Source organism: Pipistrellus hanaki (assembly GCF_964339955.1).
Source record: "Pipistrellus hanaki genome assembly, chromosome: 1".
Taxonomy (NCBI): Eukaryota; Metazoa; Chordata; class Mammalia; order Chiroptera; family Vespertilionidae; genus Pipistrellus; species Pipistrellus hanaki.
The window spans coordinates 90,872,989-90,900,576 of NC_140503.1; the positions used below are offsets into that span (position 1 = coordinate 90,872,989).

General features: G+C 42.3%; 1 protein-coding gene across 17 annotated transcripts in view; it reads left to right on the forward strand.

The window, feature by feature from the left end:
- SVIL (supervillin) overlaps nucleotides 1–27,588 on the forward strand; it is a 263,352-nt gene that overhangs the window by 91,571 nt on the left and 144,193 nt on the right. For 14 of the 17 annotated variants that reach the window (XM_084875354.1, XM_084875358.1, XM_084875345.1 and 11 more), the window contains 2 exons: nucleotides 2,741–2,876; nucleotides 19,916–20,017. The exons of 2 other annotated variants lie outside the window; for them this stretch is intronic. The gene's annotated coding sequence lies outside the window, so the exon portion shown is untranslated. The remainder of the gene's footprint in view (nucleotides 1–2,740; nucleotides 2,877–19,915; nucleotides 20,018–27,588) is intronic. One more of the 17 variants, XM_084875357.1, reaches the window with a different exon arrangement.

A 27,588-nucleotide genomic window follows, 5' to 3' on the forward strand; every position in this document is an offset into this window, starting at 1 on the left:
AGAATGGTTTGTCCTGCTGATCTCAGAAGGGAAGCCTACCACCTTGATGTCTGTTCAAAGAGAGCTCTGTCTCACTTTACTATGGTACTCCTGTTTTGGGAGGTTTTGGGAGAGGAATATATTTCCCTCATAACTTTATTATTCTCTTCTGAAAGTAGATCCTTTAATCCCAAACAAGTTCTTAACCTATTTCTAACTGGCTTTTATGTCAGTGTAGTCAAAGAAAGAGCTTTAACATTTGCTTTGGGATAGTTGGTTTACTCATGTCACAGTACTGGATTCATTTCAGCAGGTTAAGTGCTTCATTACTGCACACCTGTGTGCAGATCTCCAGGTTGGATGCCTTCAGATGAACACAACTGAAGTGTGTTCCCTGTCCTTGGTGAACTCATCTCTGGCATGGGTTCAGACATAAACATGACGAAGCTATTATACAATTGCTCTGTAAGCATTGAGCAATAATAACATGCCATCCATTATTACTGTATTCCAAGCTCAATGCCAAGCTCTCTACCTACATTATCTTATTAAATTTTTACAGTGGCACCTGAGAAATATTACTATCATTATTTCCATTCTACAGAGGACAAAACTCAGGCTTAGAGACACTTTCCCAAAGGCTCATGCCATGGTGTCAGGGTAGAGCTGGATTTGAACCCAGATATATCTATCTTCAATGCTCATATTTATAGCCACTGCTTTAAACCAGTGTTTCCCAAACTTCTCTCATGATGAGAATCACCTGGTGGAGTTGTTAAAATACAGATTCCTGAATCCCAATTAAGAAGTGCTAAACTAGAATTTTGGGAAACATATAGGTAAAATTGTATACTTAACTTAGTGCTCTGTCTTAGAGCAGATTCTGATGCAGTAGACCTGGTAGAACCACATAGCAGCAGCCAAGCCCCCAGGTGATGCTGAGCCCTCTGGTCTGAGGACCACCTTTGAGTAGCACTCTTCTCAATGACTCCCTTGCTGCAAGGGCCTTGCAGAACCACCAAGTTGGGAGGAATAAAGTCAGATGGGGATTTAAAGAAGGTGGTCTTCCAAGGCTAGTCTGTTCCTTTGTGCTTTTCATGCTATCCCTCCCTGCTCTGCCCAGACAGTTGCTCCCCATTGCTCTTCCTTCCAGCTTCTGTCTTTCTCCTGGCTCTTTCTCCTCAGTGTGAAAACATGCTCAAGTTTCCGCCATCCTAAATAAAGCTCTCCTTGACCTCATGCTATCACCTACTTCTTTCACTGCCTATTCACTCCTCAACACCCACAATTCAGTAGGCACTGCTCTCCAAGACATCCCAGTTGCTTTGAACTCCCCGAGCTTTACCTCTGAGCACCTCTTTGTAAGGATCCCATTTCAAGTGTAGAGGGTTGATGGGGCTCTGGCCTCTGCACTGAATGTCCACAGACTGCTGAGCAATCCTATTGATAGGCCTTTATTTTCTAAATCATTTTCTCTTCACTTGTTCAGCTCTTTATGCTGTGAATTGTATGTCCTGTCCATTTCAGATGGAATATGTTCATTTGGACTTTGTAGTTTAGATTCTTTTTAAAAAAAATAAAATAGAAGTTGTTCACTTATACTTAGCTATGCTTGGATTTATATGCTATTTAACTAACATCGATAGAAGAATTGTGTATAAAAAAAGAACAAGTAGCTTCTAAGAGAAGACCTAAAGGGCTTTTATAAATAATGCACCTACAGTTTGTGGACTGTTTCTTGATTAATTGGAGGTCTCTAATTTCCTTCTGGATTTTTAGTTACCTCCCAAGTATGGAAAGTTGGCAAATAACATAGGCTTGGATATAAACTGTCATTAATCAGAAGAATTATATTGATATTTTTGTATTTTTTAAGATTTTGAATACTTTAAATATTTTAAGCCCTTGGCCTTTTTATACTTTCTGGAAATACTCTACCTAATTTATCCCTTTATACCAGAAATTTTAAATATAAACATATTATACTTGCACACTCAACAATAAAAACAAGCCACTCCAGCCAAAGACTCAATCAGGCAAGTAGTTGATTTTCAGTAGCAAAAAATATATTAAATTAAGAGGTAGGTAGGTTATGAAAGGTAAAATAATTTTTGAAAGTTTTAGTACTGTTTTTATATACAGATTTTTTTTTTTAGAAAAGATAATTTAATTTACCATGTACTAGTGGTCACATAATTTTGCCAAATTCATTTATTTTGCAATTAGTTTATTCCTTTAACAATTGACATTATTAAATCCAAAGACAAATTACATTTTAATGTCTATTACTTGCTTTTTTTTAAGTATTGCTTTGGGTACCTAATGCAGCTGATGACTCCATAGGTTTGAGCCAGGTTAGAGAGAAAAAGTGGGAATGTAAAGGTAGATGGCTCTCCAAATTATTCTCACAGTCCTAATTTCTACCAGGTGCTCATTTTAGCCACATATGCATAATCGTTTGGCTTTATCATTTCATACTTTTTTTATGGAAAGGTTTGCATATTCTAAAATTCTGTGAGTGGATAATTGGCTAGGATGAGTAAGCTTCATGCGATGCATAGTACCTCTAACAGTGTCCTCCCATTTGAGATGGAATTTATTGATTTGGGTTTGTATCAGTTCTCTCTGGAGGCTTCAAGGCCCTTTCAGGGAGCTAACAGTTCTTAAATATTTAAGAGAGTTACAGTAAGAAGTGGAGTGGGGAACACAGGGGAGGAAAGTAATGTGAAAGGATAACAAACAAACATTGTGCTCCACCCAGCCTCGACCACCTCCCAGTGCTCCTGGGAAGTGTTTTTTCTGCTCTCCGTGGAGAAGAACTTGGAAATTGAAGGTGTTTGACCCTGAAAAGTACTTGGGAGCAGCCCTGATCTTAATAACCAGCTGTCTGATCTTGGGTAAGTTCTTAACCTTTCTGAGCCTCATTTATTGAAATGAGTGTTGGGCTTAAGGATTTCTAAGGTCCTTCTAATTATTTGGACTCTGTAATTCCAAGATTTCAGAGCTTGAAAACATTCTGACCTTCCCTATAGATCAGATACCCATCTCTCCCTCCCTCTCTCTCTCTCTCTCTCTCTCTCTCTCTTTAATATGTTTTATTGATTTTGTACAGAGAGGAAGGGAGAGAGATAGAGAGTTAGAAACATCGATGAGAGTCATCGATCAGCTGCCTCTTGCACACCCCCTACTGGGGATATGCCCGCAACCAAGGTACATGCCCTTGACCGGAATCGAACCCGGGACCCTTCAGTCCCCAAGCCGACGCTCTATCCATTGAGCCAAACCGGTTTCGGCTCTCTCTCTCTCTTTTAACTCATGTTCTCTCCACTGTCATAAAGTACTATCTATAAATCTTAGTTCGTTGCCAAGACAAAGGTTGACATTAATATCATTCAACCAGAATGTTCCAAAAATAAATCATTTAATCAGCTGTCAACTGGACTTCTGTATTACTTTTCAGACTTTTCCTCTTTTGAAACTTTTGTTATGAAAGTGAGCAAAAAATTGAAAGTAAAGGTAGTTTTACCTGAAGACTTTGAAGAGAATTTAGAAAGAGTTTAAGTCCTATCAGATGAACTATTGTGTGTCACAAGTAGTGTGAGAAGCCATCTTACAACAGAAACTTTGGAATTCATGATTCACTTTCTGTGTGTTTTTCTTTTTCAAGATTATATTCCTGGTCACCTCTACCACTGGGGAAGCTTATTTTATTCAAACTAGTACATTAGTCACCTTTGTGCTTCCAGTGTAAGTTAGTACAATTTTTACATTTAATTTTGCACAAGTTGTGAAGACCAATTCTTGGTTCGCAGGGCTATAAACATTCCAGTATTTGCCCTTCACTAGATATTTATTTCATTAAAAGTAAATTACAACTTATTCAGTAGCTCCAGATAAAAATGGCAATTACATGGTAAATGGATGCTCTAAGATTTGAGGAGAACAAATTACCTTGGTATTTTAATAGAGTTTTGTGAGCTGAGAGTTTTCTGAGTATGCTATGTATAATTTTTATGCAGTGTCTCTCTGGCTGATAATGTGAGAGCTGGTGATGCTTTCCATAATTAATGAGATCAAATTACAACAAAAAAGAAAGAAAGAAAGAAAAAAGACTGACAGGTGGATACCATAGGGCAGGGTGAAGACAAAATTGTTATTGCAGAGAAATTATGTTTCAGATAACCACAATAGAAATGATTTTGTTGATTAGATAATTTTAAACAGTTTCATGAACAGATTTTAAAGTGTTAGAATATCTCCCAACAACTAACTATATGAAAATGTTCCCTTTTTTTAAAAACTCATTTAATTGAGAATACTCATTGTTTTCAGCATGTTTCTTAAAGGGGTTGTGACTCCCAAAGAGTTAAGAACAAACACATGGAGACTAATGTCTCAGTGTGGTTATTTATATAAAACTGAGGATCTTAGAAGCACCTAGAGGTCTCTGTGTGATGCCATCTGGAGGATAGCTCTGTAGTGGCACAACCACTCACTGAAACATGGTCCAGGCCGCTCACAGGTCTGGGTCATCACTGTTCAGTCTGTGTTGATGGAAATACTATCTGGTTGGTGCTTTTCTGTAGGATAGCTGGGAGCTACAGGTGTCTGTTGAGCACTTGAAAATGTGGCTAGTGTGACTGAGGAATTGAACTTGAGCTTGACTTCATCTTATTGAGTTCAAACTGCAGTAGATCTGCACAGTGAACGTTCAGAGGAAGTGGGTTTGCACCTATGCATCTGTTGATAAGAGTGCAGGTGTCCACATGATTTGTGAGTCTTGGATTGCAAGGGAAAAAATAAAATAGTGTGCTTAGCTATACCAACCCTCCCAACAATCCACAAATACACACCCCCAGTGCAAGCATGCATGCGCACGGGCACAAACACACACACACACACACACACACACACACACACACACACAGTGCACTGTTGTAGGTTCTTTTGTACGCCAAACACATTAAATGTTTATTTCGACCCTTTGAATTTTGTATCCAAAGATCCTTGCTCTAAATAGTCTGACCATTGCTAATAATATTGGAGTTGAATCCTTCAGTCTACTATGAGAGGCAGCACTTGGTTAATGATCAGTGTGGGTAGGAAGTCTGGGAGTATCAAGTGGCTCAGGGGTCTGTAATGTCGCATTTTTAACGTGTGCTTTGGCGGCTTTATTATTGTTTCCTAAGTTTTGTTTTAGCTTAAGGTCATGGGATTTTGTGAGCAATTAGCTTAAATAATTTGCTTTTAACTTTTTTATACTTATGGATATAAACTAATGATGAGCTTTGGGAAAAGGGCTGTGATATATATAATTAGGAGACGTTTCTGTGATGATGGCTTGTGTGAGATCTTGTACTTATCAAGTGAACCATACGAAACGCTTGTCATTTATTCACTCATTCCAGTTTTTGAGTATGTGCTGTGGCTACTGGTGATACTGTGTATTTTCTCCCAAGTGTCTGCCAGTTGTCAACCTCTGACAGGTCAGAACATGAAGTAAGCAGTATAATGGGAGCAATAGAAAAGCCCTGTGAACCTGCACAAGTCACTTAACCACTCATCCAAAACACCAGCTGTTGATCCATACCATTTCTAAGGTTCTTTCTGCTCTCAAGCCTCTGACATGTGTGTATGTGCCTAGTTTTCTCCCAGAACCTTTATTATTAGAATGAACCAGTAACAGAAGAAAATGGGAACTCTTGGGCAGTGCAGGAAATGTAGAGATGGAGTATGTATCAGGGTGAAGAAGGGGACAGCTAATGTCCAAAGTTATGGCCTTCACCCATTGTCCATGGGTCTAGGGGCCAGGTGGTGGTGTCCTTTGGAAGCCTGGTGATTGCTTTTGAGACAGTCATTATCCCTCTGCACCCTGGGCTCTCACAACAATGGCAGTCCGTTCCGAATGCCATGGCCTTCCCTACTCTGCCTTTGCATTGGATTCACCTCAGTCTGGAATGCCTCTCCTGCCATCCCATTCAGCCTCCAGCCTCAGTGGTCTTGTTGCCTGACTGGGAAACTTCCCCTGGGATTAAGCCATCCTCCTTTCACCTTCCTGAAGCCACCGGCTAGTCTGCGCAGGCTCAGGGAAAGCACAGGTCCTAATATACAGAAAACACAGAAGGCCCGGTCATTCTCCACTGCATTTCTTTTCATCTAAAATCAACATATACTAGGGTGATTTTGCACTCACAAATGCAACAAGACTTACCTGTTTCTTAAAAGAATCTAGGAAGTTTTTATTAAGCACAGTACCAGGAATAAAGAGGCAGGGGTATTTCCTCATGCCCCCTGCTTAATCCTTACAAGCCTGGATGAATAAATATGTTAATTGAATTAGGTGACTATATTATTAAAAATAGTTCAGCTGTTGAGCTGAATGGATGTTTTGAAAATAACCAATACGGTTGACTATCTGAGTTGCCACCTGACCTTCTTTGGTTTGTCAGAGAGGTGAGTGAATATTTAGGGGCAATATAAGACAGTCAGCCTCCTCCTCTGCCTCCACTTGCCAGCTACCCTCTTCCCTCCCCTTCCTTTCTCCCTCCTTTTCTTCCTTCCTTCCCTCCTTCCTACCTTCTTTCCTCTTTCCATTTTCATCTTCTTCCTATTTTACTTCTGTTTTCTCATATTTTCTCTTCCGTTGCTGCCTCTCCTCTTTCAACTTTAGTTGATAAGTCAAGGCATCAGCAACATAACCATGGATATCTGTAAGTTTTACTGATTTTAATGTGTGTAATGATAATTTTAAAAACATATATATATACATACTAGAGGCCAGATGCACAAAACTCATGCAAGAGTCGGCCTTCTTTCCCCTGGCTGCCAGCACTGGCTTCCCTCCTCCGACAGCGGGCAGGCACCTGGGACCCGGGCAGCTTCTAACTGGCCCAGGCTTCGTCCAGAATGACTTTAGGTCTAATTAGCATATTACCCTTTTATTATTATAGATACTATATTTGTATAGACATGAAAACTCCCTTTAAACAGTTCTGATAGTAATGTTATTAATGCTACAAATGATATTTTTTAAATTATTATAGTCTGAAACTGAATCTTATTTTTAAGCATTACTATATATTGTGGAAAGAGACTCGCGTTTCTTTTTAGAGTGAATTGATAATCTTTTCTTCACTGTTACCTATGTTTACATATATGCATATGTGAATAGATATGAACAACAACCAAAAAATCTATTAACATTTTTAAAAAATGTAGTTTGCTGGTAGTAATAAGGAGAAAGTGAGTACATGACATTCTAGTTTAATTTTAGTAGAGCAACAATTAAAATCAAGCCTCAGCTTCTAATTCAGTGTTTGTTAACTCAAATTTAAAATTAGAAATGTGGTAATGGCTTGGCAGTTCTGATTTTCCGAGGGAAACCATATCATATTGTATGTGTGTGTGCGCTGGCCTTTAAAAATAGGTGCTACCATGAAGAGACGAATGCTCATCTCTCCTCGTGGCCGATGCTGTGAACTGGTAGGCTTTGTATGGAGGCCGTGAGAGTCACCCTTCCAAGGAGTGTACAGCACCAGCTCAGGCTGCATTTGGCTCACCTTCAGGCAGAGCTCTTTTGTTTTAAAAGCTAACTATTGGAGGATAAAGAATCTTAAACCTGATCATAAATATTTGTCTGGTGGTTTTCACTGACCAAGATCATTTTGGCAGAAGAGTCATTAAAGTTTGACAGCCCCACCAGATTATACAAAATCCATTGTTTTTCGCAGACAGGACTATCATATAGTCCATTTGAAAACATTTATTTTCTGGTATTGAAAATCTCCTTAAATATATATACTATGAAGCACATGAAGTACATAAAATAACTTAGACATGGCTAACCGGAAAAAAAAAAAGTTTTTTTGCATTGTAATTCTGTCAGTCCTCTGAGGAATTCACAAGGAATCATGAATTTTAGAGTTTCTGTTTTCATTCTATAGCCTTAAGTGCCTACCATTGTTCATCTTCTGATTATTTTTCATTGGGGGATGCGAGCATTGTTATTCTGGGCTACTGAGGTGCTAGCAGAGCCACCTGGATCTTGAGTTGTTACTTACAGCACAAATCTTTCCCCACCTCCATTTGCTTATGGATCCTTAAAGCCCTTGATCGCCATACCAATAGTCTGCATTCAGATGTCTGCTGAAAAGCTCCACCTATAACCTGGAGGGGAGGGGACAGCAGAAGATTTAGGGCAGAGACTGTTGACTCTGAAAGGACCCAGAGATTCAGGGGTCTGCCTAGACAATTGTATTTGCATAGTCACACATGACTAGAACCAAGGCATTTGGGTTTGTCAGTGGTTGAGAGAGTCAAGGCTGCACCAGACACTAGGAAAGATATAGGTCTGACCCTGCTTTGACTGTTGCTTTGTGCAGCCACTAATGCAGAAAAACTCTGCCTGAGGCCCCAGGCCCTGCCCCTTCTCTGCAGCAGGACTTTGCTATGTGAGGGAGGTGCAGACAGCCTATCATGGTCAGAAGAGACAGTGGATTCCTTTCCAAGGCCAGATGAAAATAAAGTAAAACTTGAATTTGATGAACTATTCAGAAATCCCCCATCCCTAAGAATTATGTGTGGAGGACTTGATCCTTAATCTGAACTGTGTAGGTTTAAAGTCAAATTTATTAAATATTTCTCTCATCCCGAAGAAGACAGGATTAATTAGCCTTCCATGAGAACATTCCTCTTCCTCTGGTTTTCATGAGTCCCTTGGGAGCAGTCTTACATCTCTATGGATGCTGCCCCACAATCATTTTATCAAATGAATGGAGGCAACTAGGATGATTTTATGTGGTCCGTGACATTGACTGTTTTAGAGCTTGAAAACCAAAAGATGTTAATCTTGGCCATATTGTAGAATATTCAGACTAGAATCAATCTTTTGCTATCATATTTAGCCTGTAGGCCAGTCACCACCCCCTCCCTGTTGTACAGAGAGCCACTCAGAAACAGAGTGAGGAAAAGTCTAATTCCCCCAATTGAAATAGGGAACCATCTGAACCAAGTCCACCTGAGGGCACACAGATGCCTCATGTCACTTGGAGGATCTCTTCAAGGAATCTCGAAAAAGGATTTACTTTCATAAATTTCACAGAGATTTTTTTTTTTAGTTGAGTAGACAGAATTTCTTTTTTAAAAATATTTTTTGTTTAAAGTATTACATATATTACCACATATATCTTCTTTTTTCCCCCTATTGTAGACAGAATTTCTTAATGTGAATCTGTTATGCCCAGACTTCGTGATCCCCAAGGACCACCAGGGAGCCAAGTCCGATGCAATAAACAAAAGAGCCTTCACCATGCTAGCATGTGCTCCTCCCACCCACGCCGGCAGCATGGCGGAAGAGAGCGAATTTCTCCCAGTCCAGGGGTTTTGAGGGCTAGGGATAACTCCGCCCTGCGGGGTGGAGTCGGGAGCTCATCCTTGCCCCGCCCTGCCCTCTCATTCCCCCCTTGTCTAATGTGCCTAGTCAAATCATTGACTCAGCCTATTTCCTTTCAGCATAAACAACAAATTCAGTTAACAAGACCCTTAGTACCATAGTTCCCATCAGTATTGTCCTCACTGAAGTTCAGTTCCCCTCCTGCAGGTATCAGTTCTCCTCCTGGCTTGTAGTTGCCAGGATTCAGGCCATGCAGGAGCTGGGAGTCATGTAGTCAGGTCTGGGTGCCATCTACTTCAACAGCAGTGGGCGTGCTCAGGATAACAGTGCAGCATCCCTTTGAGTCCTTGGGTAGTGAATTTCTTTACCCACATTGAGTTCCGGGGCTACAGGGTCTGTGGTGGGCACTGGCAGTGCATCTGGAACAAGCAAACTGCAGAGCCTGTAAGGACTTGAGCAAGAAAATGGTTACCATACATGATCCCCTCCCAAAAAGGGGAAACTTGTCCTAGTAAGGGGTACACCTGGCCCTCAAGAGGGCAAAGGACAGGGGGTTGGTCCAATTTTCACCGATTCTAAGATACATTTAGTTAAACCCCCTTCCTCCCGAGTCGCACCTACCTGTCCTAAGGCTAGAGCCATACTCTGAGATATCTTAGCTACCAAGGTGGGGCTGTTATCTGACAGTGGTGTATACCTCAACCTAATCTGAAGTGTCTATAAAAACTAGACCTTAATGCTGGTGGTTTAATCTCTGAAATCCACCTACCAATGCTCTCCTGGGGAGGTTCCCTGGGACCTGAATTCCCAGGGGGGATCCCCTTACCTTGCTTAGCATTTACCTGTGCACAGACAGTACTTCTAGCAACTCTGCCTCACAGAAGTTCAGAAGTCTTGGTGACACTTAACCTGGTGTCACCGGGCAACTCTGACCTAGAGCCTCTGGGACCAACAGTCTTGTCATCTGAAGGGTCCATCAACCATCTGGTCCTTCAGTGGCTTGCTTCTGTTCAGCCAATTCCTTCTGGCTGCAATTGGTAACCTTCTTTCCTCTGTGGATGGCACAGTGTCTCCATCAAAGGGCCTGGATTAAGGCCAAAAGTTCTGGAACTGTGCCTAAATAGTGTGGTCCAAGGTGACTACCACTGCCCCTGCATATCAGGTCCCATCCTGAACGTAATTGCTCCCATCCGTGAACAGTACCTTGTTGTCTGTTACCTCTGTGCAGTCAGGAATGGGTTCCCTCATCATCATCTGGAAGCAGGCTGACAGGGTTGATGGTCAGAGTCTTATGAATCCAGACACAGGGCTGGTCCAGGAGAAAAGCCTGACCCATCCAGGTTAGCTCCTGGTCCAGAGTCCGCTTATCTGCCTCCTTTCTTCACCAGCAATGCTGTGGTGGCCACTGCCTGGGAGCACGCTGGCCACCCTGCTGCTACAGGGTCCAATCTCTTAGACAGATAGGCAACAGGTCTCTTCCAGGGGCCTAGAGTCTGAATGAGAACCCCTTTGGCAATGCCTCTTACCTCACTCACGTAGAGGTGGAAGGGCTCCACGTCGTCCGGCAAGGCTAGGGCAGCTGCTGAGATGAGAGCCTTCTTTAGCTCCTCAAAGATCCGTTGTTCCACTTTGGACCAGTTCAACAGCTGCATTCCCCCAGTACGTGTTCCTTCCGAGGACCACAGTCCTTCTTGATGTCCAAGGAAAACAGGCAATTTGTCCGGTGGCTTCCTGGGCTGATGTACGGGTCCTATTGGCTCTCTCAAGACTAAATAGGGTGCCCCAATGCCCATCAGGAAACTAACAGGCTTGCCTCGCCTAGCTAACCTGCCAGGACATAATCTTTATAATTTTTATAAAAATTTTATCTTCCAAAAATACATAACCATGCCTCAAATTTTAAAGAAAAGGCAAGGGAGGAGGGAGCAGGTCCAGTACCTGTTCCCAGGCCTCTCGAAATTTAAAATGCCACATTTTTCCTACAGATACAGATCTATTAGCATTTCTAAGCCCCTCTACTCCCCCCACGCAGAACATCAGTGAAAATTGTCCAAGCAGTCTTGGGGGGTTAAATCATACAAATAATTGTTTTCACATTGTTTTAACACAATTTTAAATAAATTATAAACCTTTGTGATGAAGTCTACTTAAACCTATAAAGTAGATACACATGACTGAAAGTAAAAATGATTCCCAAAGTTTAAACAAAATACAAGATGCAGGTACAAGCCCAAATTCAACAGCAATGGCATATGAGAAAAGCAAAACAAAACAAATCAAATATAAAAGTTTCATGTTACATTAAACATTACTTCAGAAAAATTGACTTAAAATAATTTTTTAAGTGTAAGCATTACATACTTTTTCATCTGACAAATGAGAATAAATCAACCCTTGAGATTTTCGATCATTACTGCTTATTCTTAACACATATAATACAGTTTAGTCTGCCATATTCTAGGCATCTAGTTACTGCAATTAACTTTTCCTAATTCAATTTATACTTTGAGCTTTTAAAGCTGGCAAGTCAAATATATTTGGCATTTTTTTAGATTAATAATATTACATTTCTAATACATCCTGCTTATTTAGGGTAAAGTTTCAGCAACAAATCTAATCATACAGTTTTTTCAGATCTCAAATTTTTTTTTTCTGAAGTTCAAACAAAGCACTAATAATCGCTTTGTAGGAGAGCTAATAGTCTTGCGCTCTCCGGCCTCCCCTAGACCTCTCCACACCAGAGGCAGTTTACTAGGATTTAAGACAATGTCAGTAAATCATAGGTCAATCACAATTCATACTTAAGTAGCTATATGACTCTGCTTAGTTGATACCAATGACAAGGAAGACTAACCATTGTGGGCTGCTTCACCACCAATCACCTGCTGCTGGAGCAGCATTTCAAATGCAAATGAACACATTCTTTACCTGAAGCCATTCAGCCATCTGCCTCAAGGCTGGGAATTTCAAAAGCTGCTTACAATGACTTGGGAAACTAGTTTTAATTTATCTCTCGGTTATCTTCACCATTTTTAAACCTCATTCTGGCTCATTCTGTACACAAAAAAGTTTTAAGCACAGCCCAAAACTATGCACACTCGTTTTGAACTGGCCTTTTCACTTTACTGAGCACAGAGATTCGCCCTTGAGCTCTTCTCCAGTACCCGATGTCGCCAGGGACCAGATGCCTCCATGCCGGCCCAGGCCACCAGAGCCCAGGCCCCCGGAGCGAGGCTGCTGCCACTGCAGCCCCAGCCACGCTACTCAGGCGGCCCCCAGAGAGAAAGCGCGGGTCGCCCCAGCGACTTCCCGGCTCCACTTCCCCTTCTCCGGGCAGCCAGCAAATTAACCCAGGTGCCTGCTCCCCGAGCCAGGCCACCACTGCCCAGCCATGCTCCAACGCGCAGACTGAGCCCCGCAGGAGCACCCCCTCCGACCCAACGCCGCCAGGGGGCCCCGCACCGCCACGCCGACCACACTTCGCCGGCTCCATCCTGGGGCGCCATGTCGCCCACAGATACCAAACTCAGACCTGGGAAAGGCTCACTTTCCACAGGTGAGGCAACGGCTCACGCCGCTCACCTCGTCCTGGAGAGGATTCATTCCTCTCCCCATGAGGGTCCCTCTAGGGCCCTCCAGGGAGGTCAGAACGTCTTCTGATCCTCCTGCCCGTGGCCTTCATGGTGCGTCCACCAGGCGTCTTCGGGCACCAATTCCATGAGGGGTTTTACGTCCCTCCAGAGCGCTCACACACCTACCGCGGCCAGTCAGACTCTCCGGATTGGGGTCCACTATGGTCCTGGGTGGGGATCCCCGACGAGTTCCCCCATATGTTATGCCCAGACTTCGTGATCCCCAAGGACCACCAGGGAGCCAAGTCCGATGCAATAAACAAAAGAGCCTTCACCATGCTAGCATGTGCTCCTCCCACCCACGCCGGCAGCATGGCGGAAGAGAGCGAATTTCTCCCAGTCCAGGGGTTTTGAGGGCTAGGGATAACTCCGCCCTGCGGGGTGGAGTCGGGAGCTCATCCTTGCCCCGCCCTGCCCTCTCAAATCTGCATTTTCTCTAGTTGACTTACATTTAAACTATAGGCCCAATGCACGAAATTCATGCAAGAGTAGGCCTTCCTTCCCTTGGCTGCCGGCACCAGCTTCCCTCTGGCACCCAGGACCCTCCAGCCACCAGCAGGCACCTGGGGCATGGACTTCCCCCTCAGCCTTCATCTGGAAGGTCATCCAGAAGGACGTCCAGTTTAATTAGCATATTACACTTTTATTATTATAGACTAGAGGCCTGATGCACGAAAATTTGTTCAAGAGTAGGCCTTCTTTCTCCCAGTTGCCATCAATGGCTTCCCTCTGGCACCTGGGACCCAAATTTCCCTTCTCCGGCCGCCCACAGGCACCGGGGCTCCTAACTGGATTCCCTTGGGCTGCCCTCAGGCATCTGGGACCCCAGTCGGCTTCTTTCTTGTCCCAGCTTTGTCAGGAAGGACATCTGGAATGACAGCCAGAAGACATCTGGTCTAATTAGCATATTACCATTGTATTATTATAGATATCCTGATAGTATTATGGAGAACATGCACAAGGACACACACATGCACGCATGCAGACCTTGGCACATGGGAGAATATTCTAGAGCTAACCAGCAGCTTGGCCTCTGTGTGGACCTGACCCAGATGAAAGAATAGCATTGCTTGGGTGTACTCTGGCTGTACTCTGTACTGGATCATTTTAGGATTGCACAAAAAATTGACTAATATATTATTTGAAATTTAAAATAAAATTTATAGCTCCTAAGAGAATTACATGATCTGCCATACACTTTATATTAAAGAAATCAGTGTAGTACAGTAAATCTTAATGCCAAAATAACAAGTATTTTATGTGAGGTTGTATATGAGATCTGTCTTGTATATCAATTTATTGTAAATTTTATTTGATTTTGGAACAACTTGCTCATATATAAGGTGTCCCAAAAAATGTATACACACACTTTGAATAATTATAAAGGCAGTGTTTATTAAAAATACATCTCATTTGCAAAATTGAGGTATCAGTTGTTAAAGTGTATATACATTTTTTGGGATACCCTATATATTATAATTTCTTGAACTCCAAAGTTATAGGTTATAGAATGTTTGCATGTTTTTGTCTTAGAAATACAATTTACCACCTACCCAGTTTGGCTTAGTGGATAGAATGTCAGCCTGAAGACTGAAGAGTCCTGGGTTTGATTCCCAGTCAAGGACACATGCCTGGGTTGCAGGCTCGATCCCCAGTGTGGAGCGTGCAGGAGGCAGCTCATGAATGATTCTCTCTCATCATTGATGTTTCTATCTCTCCCTCTCCCTCTCTGAAATCAATAAAAATATATTACCAAAAATATATATTTTAAAAAAGAAAGAAATACAACTTACCCAAAAAGTAAATGATTATTTATACACACAGACGTGTGTGTGTGTGTGTGTGTGTGTGTGTGTGTACGTACATAAAGGACCTTGAGTTGTTAAACAAAAACTAGATTCAGTCTTCTTTAGGAGCATGCTATTTAGATGGAGTATTATGTGATTTTATTGCATATTATATAGGAAAAGCATCAATGTCAGCTTAAACTTGATGAAATGAATGTGAGGAAATCAGTGTAGAAGTGTAAAGTATGGCAAACTCTTAATATTCTGAAAATTGGGTATTTCCAAGTGGCATTAGGGCCATGACTTGTAGGTTTTAATTTTAGCCTTAAGCTGTAAGGATTTTCTTAACCAAATTTTTATCACAATTTTTTTTTGTCTTGTTTTGTTTTTATAACTTTGGTGTTTGGGTTTGTTTAAAAGGCAGCATAAAAGAAGACAACATTCTTTGGGTTCAGATGTCAAATTGTAGATGAATATCATCATGTTATTCATCTGGACATGTGTGATCTAGAGGAAACTCTGGGTTGATTAAAATAAGATACTTCAAATAGTGATATTGTTATCAGTTTGAAATAGATAATAGTTCAGTGATTGTTTCCTAAAATTGAATGATCATTAGAATCTCTTGATAAAGGTCTTGAAAAATACAGTTTGCTGGCACACCTGACATGAGGAGGTAGGGACCATAATCCTCCTCAAGTGATTCCAGCGCACAGCACCAGGACCTCCTGCCTTTCCCTCTAATGCATCTTGGTCCAGTGCCATCCAGCATCAGCATATAAGTGGACTCACCAGCAGTGGGACTTTGAGGACATTGTTCTAATAAGCTGTGTAGTTAGGACATATGTGACTAGGAAAATCAGCTTACTAAGGATCGAAGGATATTTTGGGGGGGAAAAAAATTGTTAAGTGTGCAACATCCTTTAGAAAAAACACATTTAAAATCCAAGGGAGATCTCAATTACCTCTTTTTACTTTTACTGGATCCAGAGCTGAGAGCAGTTTCTTTGAAGTGCACATTGTTTGTTGAACTGCATTGTCCATGGGCCGAGCACGGGAAGACAGTGCTGCTCCCAGGCCCTGAGTTCTCACAGCAGGGAAACCATGGATGAGTTCGCAAGTGATCCAACTGTACTTCAGCCCAGCCCACCAATTCTATAATACAATTGCTTTCATGTCTGATAGGAAGAACGCTCAGTCATTCTATTTCCTGATGTCACTACCAATACACAAGAAACAAGAAGAGGAGCAAAGGAATAGCAGAATGCTCTCAAAAAGGTTTTCCTGAGAATAGCAAGAGCAAGGGCCGTTACAAACCTATAGTCAGTTGTTACACTCCAGGAGTCTCCAGGCTTCCTGGGACCTTTCCTCAGATGACCTCACCATTCTGCTGTCACACACCTGGTTCCCGAGGTCCACGCAGATTCTCTTCTTACTTGTAATGGGAAGAAGGACTGAGAATTGACATTTTCTGAGATAGCTGAGGAGGGGAGTCCTGCCAACATCTAGGAAAGGTAGAAGATTTATGGGGAGAAAGGAGGCAAGAGATTTCATTCTTTACTCCTGCCACTCCCACTAGGCTGTTGAGTATCTCCTGGAGCCTAATGTCCATAGAATGATAGATTCTTCTCCTTGTTGCTGGTTTGGCCCCTTTTTCTTATAATATCCACATTAGCTTTGAACCTCTGTTCCAAGTGTGGGGTCCAGGGAGCCAGTTGGCTCCAGTCACCTTGAAGGAGTCACTCTAATCTCTGACTGATGTGTAACCAAAAATTCTCCAAATAGTTTGCTCCCGAGATATTCCTTTTTTTTCATGTGCAAGATACTACAGGGCTGGGGATTCACTGCATTGTGCCACATCTAATGATAGTCAACCCTACCTCTGGTTACCACTGAATTCAAAGACTTCTCTACTGTTGACATTGGTCTGTTCCCCATTCCTCCTTAGAATATTCCAGGATGTTATAAATGCCAAGTAACTTTTATTTTAAGTAAGGGGTAGCATTTGAATCATCCTATGTCATAGGGACAAGCCTTCCACAGCTAAAAAGAGACATTTATCACATCCTGTCCTGGCTCAGGAGCAGTTGGGATTGAGCAACCACCTGACAGTTACTAGTGTTTCTCCCACGGCAGCATCTGTCTGAGATGACCAGGAGCTGTACTGTGCCAGTGCCCTGCTCAACATTTAAAACAGATGAAGACTTTTAAAAACATTGGGCTTTTGAATGCTTTGAGACATTAAAAACAAAAAAATGTGAAGTAACTGTGCCCTGAAGATAAAAAGACAATCTTCCTTTTCTTTTATTTTTATAATTATACTAGTGTTCTGGTGCACAAAAATCGTGCACAAAGGAGGGGGGCCCTCAACCCAGCCTGCACCCTCTCCAATTGGGGACCCCTTTGGGGATCTCTAAACTGGCAATCGGACATCCCTCTCTCAATCTGGGACCACTGGCTCCTAACCATTCACCTTCCTGTCTGCCTGATTGCCTCTGACTGCTCTCCCCTGCAGGCCTGATCTCACCCTCAACTGCTCTTCTGGCAGCCTGGTCACCCCCAAATGCCCTCCCCTGCCGGCCTGATCTTGCCTCCAACATCCATCCCCTGCCAGCCTGATCTCACCCCTAACTGCTCTCCTCTGCCAGCCTGATTACCACTGACTGCCTCTGCCTATCTGATTGTCCCTAACTTCCCTCCTTTGCCAGCTTGATCTCACCCCCAACTGCCCTCCCCTGCCAGCCTGATCACCCCTAACTGCCTCTGCCTCAGTCTCCACTATTATGGCTTTGTCCAGAAAAAAGTTGGATGTCTGGAAGGTGGCCCATTAACCCCATCTAAGTAGCATATTACCCTTTTATTAGTATAGATAGATTACATAGGATAGGATTGCTTAAGTGGGGGGAGGAGGAGGAAGCCTTTTCAGCAGGAGGAGATGCTCTTGGCAGACAAAAATGCATAATTCCTATATCTGGACTGATAGCCAGCCATATGCACTATACTGCCAAACCAGTCGTTAAAAAATTGAACCACTTTATTTACACCTTACACCAAATAACTGTTGCCCTGAAAACCCCTCCTTAGCTCTAACCATTTTGGCTTGGTGGTTAGAGAGTTGGCCTGTGGACTGAAGAGTCCTAAGTTCGATTCCGATCAAGGGCATGCATGTACCTTGGTTGAGGGCACATCACCAGTAGGAGGTGTGAAGGAGCTAGCTGATCGATGTTTCTATCTCATTGATGTTTCTAACTCTTTATCCCTCTCCCTTCCTCTCTATAAAATAAATAAATAAGCAAATAAATAAATATAAATAAAATATATTAAAAGAAAACAAACCAAAAGAAATCCAAAACCCTCCTTAGCCCTCACCTTAGGTTCTGCCTTTGCAGTTCACCCAGATTAGGTTCTGATTGGTTGGTTTCTATGCCAGTCAGTGTCTCTGGGCCTGATCAGAGAGGTGGGGCTGATCAGCAGCCACCCTAGGCTGCTTGCAATCAGGCTGAACTGCTGACCTCTTAGGGAGAGAAAGAAAGGGTTGGAGGGTGGAGGCTTGGCTGCTGACAAAGCCCACCTTTCTCTCTTTCCAAGAGTCAGCGGTTCAGCTCGCCTGCCAGTCCCCGCCCACCTGAGCCTGCTTCACGTGCTGCCTGATGTTGAGTTGTCCCTTCAGTAGTTTTGGATATTATGGACCCTGGCTCTTTAAATATAGAGATTTTTATTGATTTTAGAGAGGAAGGGAAAGGGAGAGATAGGAACATCAATAATGAGAGAGAACCATGGATCGGTTGCCTCCCACACGCCCCACACTGGGGATCGAGCCCACAACCTGGGCATGCAACCTTGACTAGAATTGAAACCGTGACCCTTCAACCCACAGGCTGATACTCTATCCACTGAGCCAAACCAGCAAGGGCAATCTTTCTTTTCACTGAATAAAAGTAAACCAAGAATTACAGTAGCAGGGATTTCAGAGAGCCACAGGAACCTTGGATTGTAGAGATTGGCACCAGTGCTGCAGTCACTGGGCTGAGCGAAGGAAGAAGGCCACATTCTTCTCAGTCACTTAGTGTTATATAAGTGTTACTTATAAACTAAAAGGGCAGGAAGAAATGCAAGACGTTACATATTGAAAGAGCAGAGATAGCTGATTCTGGCATGCAGGCCCTTAACTTGGGAGTTTTTATGAGCAAGCAGTTTGGGTATGCACAGGCTTCTCTGGCAGCTCAGAAGCTCCAGGTGAACGCATACACAAATCCTCACAAATAGGTAAAGAATGTGATGAGGTGTAGGAATTAAGGAGCAGGAGGCAAATTGAGTCCTGTAGACTTCATGGAGACTCCCCTCCTCATCTAGAGAGAATGAGGCAGGGTAGGATTTAGATAAGTGGTCAGATGGAGGAGGTCAAGTGCAGATGAAGGTACAATGAATGCACACTGGGCACTCAAGAGCCTGAATGATAAAATAAGTGGTTTGTGTGTATTGGCTGCAGGAAATCATGGGAGTTTTAATGAGATAGATGTTCACACAGCATGAAGGGGGAGGGTGGAAGAGGAGGCACTGAAGAGATAGCTAAAATGCTACTGTGATTGTGCAGGTCTCAGACTGTGATGACAACAGCAGGAAGAGAAAGGGAGGGACCAGAAGGAGTGAAGAAAGACTTGCCCAGTGTGAGGGCTTGATTGGATACAGATATCTGCAAGAATGGAAGAGATGCAAGTGGGACTGATCACTAAGATCCTCAGGGAGCCACAGGACATACCTGAGATAAGGACCAGGTTATGCCGACTTCACGGTGATGAGCTTGCTCATTTCTCAGGAGTCCACCTGTTGAAGGTCAGACAGGCTCAGCAGGAGTGCAGGCAAAGCCAGGTGACCTTGGTGAGAGAGGAGGGTTTTGTAGAGAGGTAACTTCCAGCCTTCACTTAGGCTCCCTTGACATTTCTCTCACAATAGAGAAGCTAATCCTGCCCAGGCTGAAAATCTGTGCATGGCTATGAGTGAGAACACCTGATGAGTGAGGTGTTGATATACAGAGCTGATAGGTGGGAAGTAGAGAGTCTGATGCTCAAATGAGTACAGATCCAAGTTGGGCAGTGACTGATGAAGGTCTTTATCACTTTTCTTAGAAATCTGAAAGCATCATAGACCACATAGAAGCACGACCACCCAACTACCTCCACAAGCAATATACTGAAGGGTGGATTCAGTGGCACCAGAGCTTTACTGAAGTAAGTTCTGCTCTATGTGATGGGCCTCCTGCACAGCTGTTCCTCTGTGGTGGTCAGAGTCAGTGGTCAGTGGTTGCAGCCAGTCCTTGCAGCTGATTGGTCTGAGGGCAAATCCCTCCCATTGACATGCCAGTAATTAAGGCTCAGCTACAAGGGGAGTGTACAACCCACACAGGAGGTGCACCTCGAGTGCCCAGCTTGGTGGTTAGGGAGGCTGGGCATGGGAACCTGAAGAATACTTACTGCATTAGGCCACTCTACAAGCCTGGGAGGAGTAGAAGCTTTACCTAAATCATAAAAATGAATACAGAGAGGCTGCCAAAATGAGGATACAATGAAACATGGTCCAAATGAAAGAACAGAACAGAACTCCAGAAAAAGAACTAAACAAAATGGAGGCAAACAATTTAGTAGATGCAGAATTCAAAACACTGGTTTTAAGGATTTCAGTGAACTTAGTGAGAACCTCAATAGCATAAAAAAATGAATATTTGTCAGAAATGAAGGATAGACTAGCTGAAATGAAGAATAATTTATAGGTTATCAACAGGACAGCCCGGCTGGTGTAGCTCAGTGGTTGAAGGTCAACCTACGAACCTGGAGGTCTCAGTTTGATTCCTGGTCAGGAAACATGCTGAGGTTTCAGGCTCAATCCCCAGTGGGAGATGTGCTGGAGATGGCTGATCAGTGATTCTCATCATTGATATTCCTATTTCTCTCTCCCTCTCCCTTCTTCTCTAAAATCAATAAAAAAATATTTTTAAATATAGTAAATAAATTGGAAATTAAATCAGCTATTTGGGATATAAGGCAGCAAAACACAACCAATCAGTACAGCAAAAAGAAAAAAAAAGAATTAAAAAAAATTAGGATGGTGTAAGGAGCCTTTGAGATAACTTCAAGCATAACATTCACATCGTGAGGGTGCTTGATGGAGAAGAGAGAGAGCAAGAAATTGAAAACCTATTGGAAGAAATACTGACAGAAAAAGTCCCTAACCTGGTGAAGGAAATAGACATACATGTCCAGGAAGCATAGAGATTCCCAAACAAGATGAACCAGCCCACAACAAAACATATCATAATTAAAATGCAAAAGGTTAGCCCTGACTGGTTTGGCTCATTGGATGGAGGGTCCTGGGTTCAATTCCAGTCAAGGGCACATGCCCGGGTTATGGGCTCAATCGCCAGTTGGGGGTATGCAGGAGGCAGCTGATGAATGAATCTCTCACCATTGATGTTTCTCTCTCTCTCTCCTTCTTCCTTCCTCTTTGAATATATATATATATATATATATATATATATATATATATATATATATATATACACACACACACACACACACACATACATATATGCAAAAGGTTAAAGTCAAAGAATTTTAAAAGCAACGAGAAAAGAAGTTAGTTACCTACAAGGGAGTTCCCATAAGACTGCCAGCTGATTTATTAACAGAAATTTTGCAGCTAGAAGGGATTGGCAAAATATATTCAAAGTGATGAAAAGCAAAGACCTATAACCAAGATTATTCTACCGGGCCTCTAGTACCTTATATTTGTATATAAAAAATAAAATAAAATTGTATTTGCTTGAGTAAAGAAATTTTGTAAAGACAAACAAGAAACAACTGGTGAGTAAGAAGGGAAAGAAGCAGAATATTTCACTGTGAACCTTCTCGTACTTTTTAGCTTCATTCCAATCCCATAAATCAAGAAGTTACAACCATACAATGGATTTAAAGGACTGTACTATAGGCTCAGTACATTGAGTCACCTTTACAGACCAGTTCTGGCTTAATGTATTACATCCATTAGCAGTAGAATTTTATATGAATTGAGTGGAAGTCCAAAAATAACAGTTAGGTCACTTGAAAACATGCGCCCTCAGGTGCCCATTAAATGTGCTTTTCAATATGTGTTTTGTTGAGAATGTGATCTGACCAGCCCTGGTTGGCTCCTTTGATGAAATAGATGCTGTGACTTTTCTGGAGGGAGGCTCCCTCAGCTCACTCCTCTGTCATTTCATCATCTGCCCATCCAGCCAGCTGCTCCATTAACTAAAAAATACCAAGTACATTTCAACACTGCAGGTGAAAACAATAGATACACTGTCTAACCAAAAATTATATGATGATTCTTGGGAGATTTTTAGCACGGAGCCAGGGCTGTTTTATTGTGTCCCAGGCTCCAAGTGTTTGTTTGCTAACCAAATGCTTTGTCATCTTTGGTTTCAAAGCAGCACATTAGCACCTGTTTTATTTACTTCGCACCATGCCCACAGAACTCCTTTGAAAGACAAAGATTTTGATTTTTAGTCATTTAGGAGACAATTACTAAATTCTTCACTTCTCCTCCCCCCATTTTTCTTCTTTATGAGGATTATGGGTTAGAAACAATATTAGCTCTTTCATTCTGTGTCCAGAAGATGTGAGAAAAGGGCAGAGCTTCTGGGGTTCTCAGACATTCCCTCCCCTGGACTGGGTGCCTTTATGTCAACAGCAGTCCTGCTCAGCATGTTTTAATGAATGCCCAACAGGGTGAAGAAGGTTCTCTGAGCTTCCAGTAGTCAGGCCTTTAGAAGTCCTTCATATTCATCTTAATGGGAATGAAAGTATTTCAAATAATCTTTTTATCTCTTCCCTCTTTTTAAAACAATCATATTTAGCCATCTTTCAGATAGACAGTTTGCATCTTTAAACAGTTTATTACAATCCACGAAAACTGCAGTTTAAAATTTACATGATTTACATGTTTTTGATTAGAAGGCATGATCTCACCAGCATGTATATTATACTGTATTCATGAATGGAAATGTTGTGGGCAGCAGGAAAAGTACCACATGTTAGACCAGCAGGATGAGACCAGACCTGGGTTCAGCAACCTCAGTTTTTGAGCCTACCTAAAGAAGAATTCAGAGCCAAGACTCAAACTTAAGAGAACACTTATTTGGAAAATCACCGAGATAGAAGCAGCAATTTGTAGAAGAAATGGGCTGAGGAAACAAGATATAGAGGTAAAGGAAGAGCTTAGGAATGAGGAAGGTAAAGGGGATGTGCCTGAGGGTATTGAGGGGGATCTAATTGGGAAAGGCACGGTGTGCTCTCTGGAGGGAGAGGGTTTAAGGGTGGAGATGTTAGGGGAGGTCCCAGGGAAAGATCTTAATAGAATATTCATCAATTTTCCAGGTGTGTCCTTTCAGGGCTGGAGTCTGTATTGACTGATTGGTTGGCACCAGGGCAGTGTCTTTAGTCAATTCAGCTGGTCCTGAGGTCAGCCTCGGCCATGGCATCACTTGTCTGGTTTTACTGCTTTTCTTGGCCTGGAGCTGAAATATAACTAGTCCTAGATGTTATCTCTGGGGAGTAAAGATCAGGGGGTCTAAACCACATGACCAGCGATGTACTAGGTGAGGAATGGTCACTCAGGGGAGGAGGTCCCACCCTACAATTATCCTTTGCTAGTCACCCAAAGCTTCAATCTTGGTGAACTTCTGTACCTAGATTATAGTCCTTGCTCTGCTTATGTCTGTCTAACTGCCTACCACAGAAACATTTGCTTTTTTCCCCCAAAAAAATATTCTGGTGAGGAACAATTACCTGCCTTAGTGTGTAGTCTTTCTGGACTTTAGAGCTTGAAGGTAAGTGAAGGTAGGCAAATGGGCAGTGTTAGTCATGTATCATGTCAGTGGTCCTTTCTGGAACAGTCCATAATATTTTTTCTTGTCTGTAAGTCATCCTATATAATAAAGAGATAATATGCAAATTGATCGTCACTCCAACACACAAGATGGCCATCCCCAGATGGTCCAAGATGGCTTTCCCCATGTGGACACAAGATGGCTGCACAAGATGGACAGCAGGGGAGGGCAATTGGGGGGGACCAGGCCTGCAGTGGAGGACAATTAGGGGTGACCAGGCCTGCAGGGGAGGGAAGTTAGGGGCAATCAGGCCAGCAGGGTAGCAGTTAGCTGTCAATCAGGCTGGCAAGGGAGTGGATAGGGGGCAATCAGGAAGGCTGGTGAGCAGTTGGGATCCAGCAGTCCTGGATTATGAGAGGGATGTCCCAGATTGGAGAGGGTGCAGACTAGGCTGAGGGACACACACACTCTGACCCCATGCACAAATTTTGTGCACCAGGCCTCTAGTTATAGAATAATCAAAACTGGATTGGCATAGACAGCATTTCTTTTATAGGTGGTTCAGATTGCTAATAGTTCCATAAATTGTTAAAAGCAAACACATTGGCATATCAACTAATGTTTTGAAATAACAGGACTAAATCTATCACATAGATACCAAACATTGCCCCAGATTTGGGCTGAGTGAAATTTACAGTTATGCCAACAAGCAGTGGACTGATAAAGGAGAAACTGTTAGAAGAGTAATGCAAACTGAATAATGGTCCAAGTGAGCATTAAATGTACAAGGGATACATTAGAAAGAAATCTGTGTGATGAGAAGAGAAGAAACGGACAGAGAGGGAATGAAGAGAGGAAGGTTGGTGGGAACCGTAGAGGATGGCCTGGCAATGGTATCTGTAGATACCTCCACTGGATCGTTACAGATATGAGTGCCCTCAATTTTTAGAGCAACTTTCTAACTATCATTAGGGGCATAATTAGCCTAATGGGCACATAACTAGAAAACATCAGACCTGAGGTTTAAACTCTTGTCTGTCTCAAGAGCTGGGGCCTTTGCACTAAGTATCTGTGGTATATCACTAGCCACTGCCCCTACATCAGAGCTGAAAGCCATGGGTTTAATCCTGAAACCAGTTTAACCCCCTCCCAAAATTGGGGCCAGAAGTGGCAGGGTGCTAGGGTGAAAGAATGCTTATGGCTCTGCCGGCCCAAACACGTTTCCTCTTTTAGAGAAATGCATGAAAACAGAACTCTTGGTTTAGAACTAAGCTTTTCTTTTCACGGATAAAGACTAGCACATTTTGATCTTTAAAATCACTTGTAGCTCCAACTCTGGTCTTCGGTCAATCTGAGTGTACATTGGTTTTAGATTAAAACATGGCATGTGGCCTTCTGGAAAACAAAGTGAAGAAATAAAACTCCAGGGGGGGATTTTTTTAATGCCTTTGCCCTGGGAACTGATTTATGTTGGTATTGTTAGCTATTTTCCTTGGATGACAAACTTGTATAATTGTAGTAACATGTTTCTGGGATGCAGAGGAGGGGGAAAACCACAACAAAATGTAAACCTTTCAAGTTAGCACATGAGTAATGTATATTAATGACAGAGAGAAATGAGCCAGGAAAAAAGATTTTCAAGAAGGAACACCACAGGCATCAAGGGAGTGCCTGAATCTTGGGGTTATATTATCTGATTTCTAGAACCCAATTGCTCACCATCTGAGGGTTGGACATAAGCTGGGTCTTAATCATGGTATGTGTTGGCATCCTTTGGGTCAGTGGATCATTCTAATGTAATCGCCTACAAAAGGGACCCCATAGTGGAGAGGTCTGGGACAGGTTATGCAGATACAACAATGGGCTTCTAGTCAGGACACTCTTTCATTGTCTCATCTCCTCCTTTCCCTGATTAACTGGGAACTTGTTTGGTTATGTTTATTATAATTTCACTCTGGAATGTTTGAGTGAGGTCCTATTTTCCCCCAAGCTCAGCAACTAATCAAATTGTAATCATATATTCTCTAATAATATTTGTTTAAATGCACCTTTAGGAAATCAACTTTACTATATAAATGATGCTGGTGTTTAAAAAAAGAAACTGTCTTATAGTCTCAACTTTGTTTTCATGCACCTTAGCCAACCAGTGCATTCCTCCATCAAATGAGTAGTGTCAAGGAGCCATGGTTTTCACTCCAGGCTGCACTTTTAACTAGCTTCCCAGACCTGGGTCTCTGCCTGAAGATTCTGGTGCCATCCATCTGGGGTGTACCTGGGGCTTGGGAGGTTTCAGGGCTCCTTGGGAGAGTCCAGCACTCAGCTGCAGTGGAGAACTACTGACCCAGAGTATTTCCAAAGGTCATTTGACCAGGAGGTACCAGATGAATTTCACTGCCCCTTGCTGGTTTCTAGTCTGTGTCATATATACTAAGGACCAAAATTCAGTTAAATTTTCAGTGATCCTTCTAAGAATCTCATTTAGCCCAAAGCACCTCCTTTTTGCTGTATTTTATCAGTTCATTCATGGGCTATGTGTAAATCAGCAGTTGCCAACCATGGACCACTGGTGGTCCATGAGGTCTGAAAGGTTGGCAACCGCTGGTGTAAATGATCTCCAACCTCCACTTTCACTTCTCCCCATTCAGAATAGCAAACATTCAGAACAGCCATATACAAGAGGGCTATAATTAGCATTACTCTACCTAGTGTGAATTTGATGGACATCTTTCACATATACTATTGTTAATATAAAAAACCATTGAAACCTGTAAAGAATTTTTGTGAGTTTATTTGAGCCAAACTGTCGACATGTGTGAGGAAGCAGAATCTCAATGAATTGAGATAATGCTCCGGAGAATGGCAGGTTACATCTATATTTATACATTGCAATCAAATGAAAGGGACTTAGGTGAGTTACATGAAATCCATTGGTGGTAGACCAAAGGGGTGGGAGAAAGCGAAGTGGGGAAACCCTTGGGATTGGATAAAAAGTAAAATGATAGACACATACTTCTGTGGTTGCAGGAACAATTAACATGATAATGAAGGGATTTGTGGTCTCTCTCCTGGCTCTCAGCACCTTAAGTTGTGCCCTAAAGGGTTCAGAAAAAGGGAAATTACCCAGACATTTTAAAGGGTATTTTTTATAGATGTAAAGAGACAAATAGGCTCAGTTAAGGTAAAGGTTGACCTTGTCAGTGAAAATAGCGGCCTAGGATATAACAACCCACCATAACTGCTTTTAGTAAAAGTTCAATTTCAGACCATCCTTTGTGGTTACTTTAGGTTTCTGAGTTTTCAAGACTGCCATGCAGGCCTTCCCTGAGCTTGTCAGGTTAGCATATGGTCCCTTTCGTCCACACTATAAATTGCATTCACGCTGTGGGCCATCCTTCTTTCATCTCATAAGAACCCAAATCTTGTCTATGACCATCTGGGAATTGATTTTGTTATTTTTGCTTCCCGCTGGACGACTACAAAAATATTTTAAAACAAAACTGAACCAAAAAAAAAAAAAATGTAGAAAACATAAAAGAAAGGAAAAGATTCTTGTGATTTAGAACTTGTTCTAAATTTTCCAGGCAATAGGAGAAAACAGCTGTTACCCTGTCAGTGTACCCGAAGGTCAAAGTCAGGATAAGGAGTTAACTGTTGTCCTCCTGTCAATCATGGGGCCTTTGCTGTTTGGGACCCATATTCTGTGTCTCATCCTTCCCTGAATTGCTCACACTAGTTACTGCAGAGATTAAATATTTCTGCTATAGAATATCCCCCTCCCCTCCAAATCAATGTGATCAAAGATTTCTGAAGCTAAACAAAATGTCACATTGGCTTGCAAGGATTATCCATACCCTTGCATTAATACAAAAAAAGAAAGGAAGGAAGGAAGGAAGGGAGGGAGGGAGGGAGGGAGGGAGGGAGGGAGGGAGGGAGGGA